This window comes from Nicotiana attenuata, unplaced genomic scaffold (genome assembly GCF_001879085.1).
Source record: "Nicotiana attenuata strain UT unplaced genomic scaffold, NIATTr2, whole genome shotgun sequence".
NCBI lineage: Eukaryota > Viridiplantae > Streptophyta > Magnoliopsida > Solanales > Solanaceae > Nicotiana > Nicotiana attenuata.
In genome coordinates, this window is record NW_017674320.1 from 48669 (window position 1) to 56653 (window position 7985).

Consider the following 7985-nt stretch of genomic DNA (forward strand, 5'->3'; position numbering starts at 1 on the left):
CCGGCCTCGACCCCATCACCGAACCTACACCCAAACCCCATATAATCCGCCTCAACATTACTTTCCATCACCAGACCCTCAAATTTCTGTCCACCACGCCCAGTCCTACACTGAACCTCCTTCTTACCCACAATGGCGTGCCCTGACCCCACAAAACACCTATCCAGCTCCACAAAATGCTTACCCACCTCCACGTGCCTACCGAAACCCTGCCGGCCCAGGTTTCCGGCCCAAGCCAGTATTCAAAAATGAGAGGTTGCAGCGGAAGAAAACCTTCACCCCGTTGGGGGAGTCTTATACCAGCTTATTCCAGAGATTGAGGCGGTTGGATGTGCTGAGGCCAATTGAGTCAAAATTGCCAAACCCTCCTCCAAAGAATCTTGATTACTCCCTGAGTTGTGCATATTGTTCTGGACTCCGGGGCATGGTACAGAAAAGTGTTGTCACTTGAAGAATGTCATCCAAGAGCTCATCGACACAAACCAGATTGTGGTCCAAACTCCGGAAGCACCCAACATCAATCAGAACCCATTGCCAACTCATGATGAAACAAACATGATCGAGATAGTACACAAGGAGGGGGAGCCCAAGAAGCCATCACAATCTGTTATGATGATTCGGTCTAGTGAGGCCAAGCCAGTCAAGGAAACAATTGTCACAAAACCAATGGTTGAAGGAGCAGCAAACAAGTTGAGCATGCCGAACGGTGAACCATCCGTGGTAGTTGAGAAGAGATCCCCAAGTGATGCTGTACCAAAGCAAGAAAAGTCAAAGGTGATCGTGCTAGGGTTGGTGAATAAGCTTATCATAGTTGTGGAGGGTGCCCGTAAGGACCTTGTCATCATCAAGCCTGTAACCCAGCTGCCAGTGATCAGCACCAAGGCTATCCCATGGAGCTATGAACGGGTGATAGTAACCTATAAGGGGAAGGAAGTGAAAGAAGAAGTCAATGAGGTCCAGGGATTAACTCGTTTGGGGAGATGCTTTGCTCTGGAAGAGTTAAGGAAAGCTAAAACACTCAGAGATAATCCAGTTCTAGTAAAGAAAGCAGTCACTGAGGAAGAAGCGGAGGAGGTTTTGAGAAAAATGAAAGTGCAAGATTACTCCATTGTGGAGCAGTTGAGGAAGACGCCCGCTCAGATTTCTTTGCTATCATTGTTGATCCATTCAGATGAGCATCGTTGGGCCCTGATGAAAATTCTGAACGAAGCTCATATCCCCGATAAAATCACAGTGAACCATTTGGAGAAGATCGCCAATAAGATATTTGAGGTGAACAGGGTCACTTTCTCCGATGACAAGTTGCTTGTGGAAGGTACTGAACACAACAAAGCTCTCTATCTTAGAGTGAAATGTGAAGATTCGGTGGTCACTAGGGTGCTGGTGGATAATGGTTCCAGTGCAAACATCTGCCCTCTCTCCACTCTGCACAAGCTGAAGATTGATACTGAAAAGGTCCGAAAGAACAGTATATGTGTCCGAGGTTTTGACGGTGGAGGAAAGGATTCGTTCGGTGATATAGTGCTTGAATTGACAATAGGACCGGTTGAATTCACCATGGAGTTCCAGGTATTGGATGTGTCCGTCTCTTACAATTTGCTGTTGGGTCGGCCCTGGATACATGCAGCCAAAGCAGTCCCGTCCTCTTTGCATCAGATGGTCAAGTTTGAGTGGGACAGACAGGAGATTGTCGTGCATGGTGATGAGAGCTTAGTTGCTTACAATGATGCCTCCATCCCGTTCATTGAGGTAGAAGATGACCAAGGGCCTTGGGTCTACCAGGTTTCTGAAACAGTGCCAATTGAGAAGGTTCCATAAGGGAAATGTATTCCAACTCCATAGTTAGCCTCCGCATCTGTCATGGTGGCATCTGAAATGCTGAAGAATGGTTTTGTGCCAGGCAAAGGCCTGGGCGCTTCTTTATAAGGTATCGTGCAGCCAGTGTCTTTGCTAAAAACTTGGATACGTTCGGTCTTGGATTCAAACCCACAGCAGCAGACGTGAAAAGGGCTAAAAGGTTGAAACAGAAGGCGTGGGCACTTCCGAAGCCTATCCCGCGTCTCTCTTGGTCATTTGTCAAGCTTGGTGCCGTGAAGCGCCCAGTGACAGCAGTTCCAAGTCCAGTGGTTGACGTTGATGAAGAGTTAATTGAAAGGTTCTAGAGTTTGTTTGATGATGTGAACATGGTAGAAGTTGGAGAAGGTTCCAGCAAAGCAGATGTGCAGTTCGTTGGGCCGAAAGTAAAGCTTAACAATTGGAAGGCTACTCCTCTCCCTACTCGGTGGGAGTTTTGGTAGTTTGCTTTGTTTTCCTTTCTATCTGGGTCATTCCAGGGTTGTGACCCAGATTTTTATTTTCTCGCTTGTTTGATGTACAAACCCTGTTATCCTTTATTTTCAATAAAATGCAATTTCTCTTTTTCCATCATTCCTGATAGTTTTTATTTTTGTTTTCTTTTCTTCTTTGTACAGTTCTTTTTATGTTGGTTTCAATGACATGACATGCATGAGGAATCTTCGGCCAAGTCTTAAAAGTCAATCTAATTTTGAAATAATAATTTAAGAAATAGAGAGTGATGATGAAACAGAATATGATGAGGATGAGGCACTTGAGGAAATCAGTAAATAATTAAATCATTTTGAAGAAAAACCCAAGCCTAATTTGAATGAAACCGAAGCAATCAATGTAGGAGATCCAGATAATGTCAGAGAAACCAAGATAAGTGTCCATCTCGAACCCCAGATCAGGGAGGAAATAATCAAAGCACTCTTTGAATATAAGGATATTTTTGCATGGTCGTATGATGACATGCCGGGCTTGAGTACCGACTTGGTGGTCCACAAATTACCAACTGATCCAACTTTCCCTTCTGTCAAGCAGAAATTAAGGAAGTTTAAGACCGATATGAGTGTGAAGTTCAAAGAAGAAGTCACAAAGCAGCTTGAGGCAAAGGTCATTCGAGTCACGCGGTATCCCACGTGGTTAGCCAATGTTGTGCCCGTGCCAAAGAAAGACGGTAAGACCAGAGTATGTGTCACTTACCGTGACTTCAACAAAGCATGTCCAAAGGATAACTTCTCGTTGCCAAATATCCACATTTTGATTGATAATTGTGCCAAGCATGAGATTGGGTCTTTTGTGGATTGCTATGCAGGATATCATCAAATCTTAATAGATGAGGAAGATGCGGAAAAGACGGCATTTATCACGCCATGGGGAACATATTGCTATCGGGTCATGCCATTTGGTTTGAAAAATGCTGGGGCGACTTACATGAGGGCAATGACTACCATATTCCATGACATGATACACAGGGAGATCGAGGTTTACATGGACGATGTAATCATAAAGTCCAGGAAGCAGTCTGACCACGTCAGAGATTTAAGGATGTTTTTCCAGAGGCTCCGCAGGTACAATCTTAAGCTCAACCCTGCAAAGTGTGCATTCGGTGTCCCGTCGGGCAAGTTATTAGGCTTCATAGTCAGTCGGCGGGGCATCGAGCTGGATCCGTCAAAAATCAAAGCTATCCAGGAATTACCACCGCCAAAGAACAAGACTGAGGTGATGAGTCTGTTAGGGAGGTTGAATTACATCAGCAGGTTTATTGCTCAACCGACGACAACCTGTGAGCCCATCTTCAAGTTGCTAAAGAAGGATGCTGCGGTCAAATGGACCGATGAGTGCCAAGAAGCATTCGATAAGATCACAGAGTATTTGTCAAACCCACCTGTGTTGGTCCCGCCGGAGCCCGAGAGACCTTTGATTCTTTATTTGACAGTCCTGGATAATTCATTTGGCTGTGTGTTAGGTCAACATGACATCACTGGCAGGAAAGAGCAGGCCATCTATTATCTCAGCAAGAAGTTCACATCCTATGAGGTTAAGTATACCCCCCTGGAAAGGACATGTTGCGCCCTGACTTGGGTAGCGCAGAAGTTGAAGCATTATCTGTCATCCTATACTACTTACCTCATTTCCCTCCTGGATCCTTTAAAGTATATTTTCCAAAAGCCTATGCCCACAGGAAGACTCGCAAAGTGGCAAATCTTGCTCACAGAATTTGACATCGTATATGTGACTCAGACGGCAATGAAAGCCCAAGCTTTGGCCGATTACTTGGCCGAGAACCCGGTGGATGAAGAATATGAGCCGTTGAAGACTTATTTTCCTGATGAAGAGGTAATGCATATTGAGGAGGTCGAGCAGGATGAGAAGCCCGATTGGAAACTTTTCTTTGATGTTGCGATAGGAGTTGTGCTCATTTCTGAAACAGGGCACCACTACCCTGTCACAGCTCAACTTCATTTCTATTGCACCAACAACATGGCTGAGTACGAAGCATGCATTCTAGGTTTAAGATTAGCTGTAGACATGGGAGTCCAGGAAGTGTTGGTTTTGGGAGATTCAGATCTGTTAGTGCACCAAATTCAAGGAGAATGGGAGACTCGAGATTTGAAGCTCGTACCATATCGACAATGTCTGCAGGATCTTTGTCAGCGGTTCAGATCAGTGGAGTTCAGGCATATCCCTAGGATCCATAACGAGGTTGCTGACGCCTTGGCTACTCTGGCATCAATGTTACACCATCCAGACAAGGCTTATATTGACCCTTTGCATATTCAGGTTCGTGATCAGCATGCTTACTGTAACATGGTGGAAGAAGAACTCGATGGTGAGCCGTGGTTCCATGATATCAAGGAATACATCAGGATGGGGGTATATCCAGTACAAGCCACAGGTGATCAAAGGAGAACAATTCGACGTTTGGCGAGTGGATTTTTCTTAAGCGGAGGAGTTTTGTACAAAAGAACTCCAGATCTTGGATTGTTGAGATGCATAGATGCTAAGCAAGCCACGACTATCATGACCGAAGTACACTCGGGAGTTTGTGGGCCCCATATGAGTGGGTATGTTCTTGCAAAGAAAATTCTTCGAGCAGGCTATTATTGGCTCACCATGGAGCGAGATTGCATCAGCTTTGTGCGTAGGTGTCATCAATGCCAGGTGCATGGGGATTTGATCCATTCTCCCCCGATTGCATACAATGTCCGCGCCTTGGCCGTTCTTTGCATGGGGCATGGATGTCATCGGACCAATTGAGCCAGCAGCATCCAATGGGCACAAGTTCATTCTGGTGGCCATCGATTATTTCACTAAGTGGGTTGAAGCTATGACTTTCAAATCTGTAACCAAGAAAGCAGTGGTTGACTTTGTTCATTCAAACATCATTTAATCGGTTCGGAATTCCAAAGGTCATTATCACGGACAACGGTGCTAATCTTAACAGCCATTTGATAAAGGAAGTATGCTAGCAGTTCAAGACTATGCATCAAAATTCCACTCCGTATCGTACCAAGGCAAATGGAGCGGTTGAGGCAGCTAACAAGAACATAAAGAAGATACTTCGGAAAATGGTGCAAGGTTCTAGGCAATGGCATGAAAAGTTGCCTTTTGCCTTACTGGGTTATCGCACCACTGTTCGCACTTCAGTAGGTGCAACTCCTTATTTGTTGGTATAGGTACTGAAGCAGTGATAACCGCGGAGGTTGAGATTCCATCCCTTCGAATTGTTGCTGAAGCAGAGATTGATGATGATGAGTGGGTCAAAACCCGGTTGGAGCAATTAAGTCTGATTGATGAGAAAAGACTGGCGGCAGTATGTCACAGCCAGCTGTATCAAAAGAGAATGGCAAGAGCATACAACAAGAAGGTGCGCCCCCGAAAATTTGAAGTGGGTCAGTTGATATTGAAACGCATCCTTCCACATCAAGCGGAAGCAAAAGGCAAGTTTGCCCCAAATTGGCAGGGGCCGTTCGTGGTAACGAGAGTGTTGTCCAATGGTGCTTTGTATTTAACAAATATAGAAGGCAAGTGTGTAGACATGGCTATCAATTCTGATGCGGTCAAAAGATATTATGTATGATTTCTTTGGTTTAAATTGTGTTCATTTGTAATTGGCATGTTTTGAAGATTGAAATGACGAAGGCATTTTATTCTGCTATCTAACCACTTTATCCATTATACCCCTTTGAGCCTTATTTGCTTTCTTTCATACCCTCTTTTAGAATCAATAGCAAAGATCAGAAACACAGATACAGAAGATAAAGAGAGAGAGAAAATGAAAAAAAAAAAGAGAAGATACAAAGAGAATAAAGAGAAAAATGAAGAAAAAAAGAAAAAGAGAAAAAAAGAAGAAGAAGAAGAAAAAAGAAGAAAAATAAAAAAAGAAAAAGAGAAAGAAAAAGAAAAAGAGAAGAAGAAGAAGAAGAAGAAAGAGAGAAAAGTACAAAAAAACAAAGCAATTCCTATGACATAAACTACGCTCGACCTGATTCCTTTTAAGGATACGTAGGCAGCCTCACGGTTCGGTCTCATCAAAATAAAAATTCAAAAGCCCCCAAGCAAAGAAACTGGGGCAGAAGTTGCGGTTTTTAAAAAGATCTGATTCCAAAAGTTGTAATTTTGAACCCATTCAAGCTGTTTTGAGCCTTTGTGATATCCTTTCTTTCTATCCCTGTCCAAAAGCCCACATTACGGTCCAAAGAAAGACCTTCCGATCAATCTTCGAGGGATGCCAAGTCAAGCAAGGTAGAGGTATGATTCATATCAGGGGCAACACTCCGTTCCACGCAGGGAAAAATGAATAAATGAGAGAGTCTTATTGGTGAAAACCCTCACGGGCACCGTAAGGTGATAGTGAGTTGAGAGATGAACAAATGAGAGAGGTTTGCTGGTGAAAACCCTTCAGGGCGCCGCAAGTCGAATGAGGTTGTTGACTTTGCAAAGGAACTGGATCATGGGGACCCCAGGCATAAAGTGTGAGGACTGAAAGGTGATTGACTGAATGGACTAGGCTGATTAATCCGAAATGCATGTCATGATCATTGATGCCAGCAGCCTCACTCAGATGAGTCTCTTTTCCTTTTCTTCCTCAAACAGTCCTTCTGTTTTGATTTTGCTTCTTTATTCATATCCCTCGAAGTCATTGCATTTCATTTCCTTTTGGGTCCACTTTCTTTAAGGCTTTTTCCAATTATAGCCTTGCTAAGCAAACAAGAAGGGATTGCAAAGCTTATTACCAACTTCCAAATTGCACAAAGCGAAGTGCGGCCACAGCATGCCAGAAATAGCATGATGCAAAATGGAAAATAAGGTGTTAGCCGAGGTTCAAGTGATCAAGTGGTTTCGTGAATTGTGGGGGAGAAATACAGAGATTCAGATTGGAAAGCCAGAAATGTTAAAATAGCAGGTTGAGTATAGGTCACTCAGGTCATTCAGGTTATTTAGTGTTCCGTGGTTAAGGTTCAATCGGAAGGTGAAACAATTCCTTGCCGGTTGGATGCAGTTGAGCAGCACAAAACATGACAGTGGAAAGGCCACCCTCAGCAAGAATGCCGCAAACTAACCACCACATTTTCAAACTGACAAGATTTTTCTTTGATTGAAACAGGGGCAGGAAATTTTGTTTGTTCCGGAGAAACCCTCCGTGAGGAAAATAGGTGCCAGACAGGTTCGGTCGTAAGTTTTCAGTACCCTCCTTGATAACGAGATTTAGTAAGTTTTGAGACCCTCACAAGTGACAAGGTCTGACGAGAGTTTTACTTCTGGGTAATATAATTTAGCATTTAAATTTTCATTTTTGGGATGAGATTTGGTTTGAAGCTTTAAGGGTAAGTGAATTTAGCTTAGAATTTATTTTGATAACAGGAGTCGGTTAACACTCACCGATGTTCCCAATATCAAACTGGGGCAAAAAGTTTTTTTTTGTTTTGTCTGTTTTGTTGTAATCAGGCGCCCACCTGGAGAACAAGGGAAAACGGTTCAAGTATCAAGGAAAAGCAAGTTTCAAGAGGAAGACAGTTCGAGTCCAGCAATCAGGCGCCCACCTGGAAAACAAGGGAAAACGGTTCATGTATAAAGGAAAAGCAAGTTTCAAGAAGAAGACAGTTCAAAGTTTAACAATCAGGCACCCACCTGGAGAATAA

At 43.6% G+C, this 7985-nt stretch overlaps 1 pseudogene; it reads left to right on the forward strand.

The window, feature by feature from the left end:
* Nucleotides 1-612: 612 nt before the first annotated feature.
* On the forward strand, nucleotides 613-5923 carry LOC109218404 (annotated as a pseudogene).
* The last annotated feature ends 2062 nt before the right edge of the window (nucleotides 5924-7985 follow it).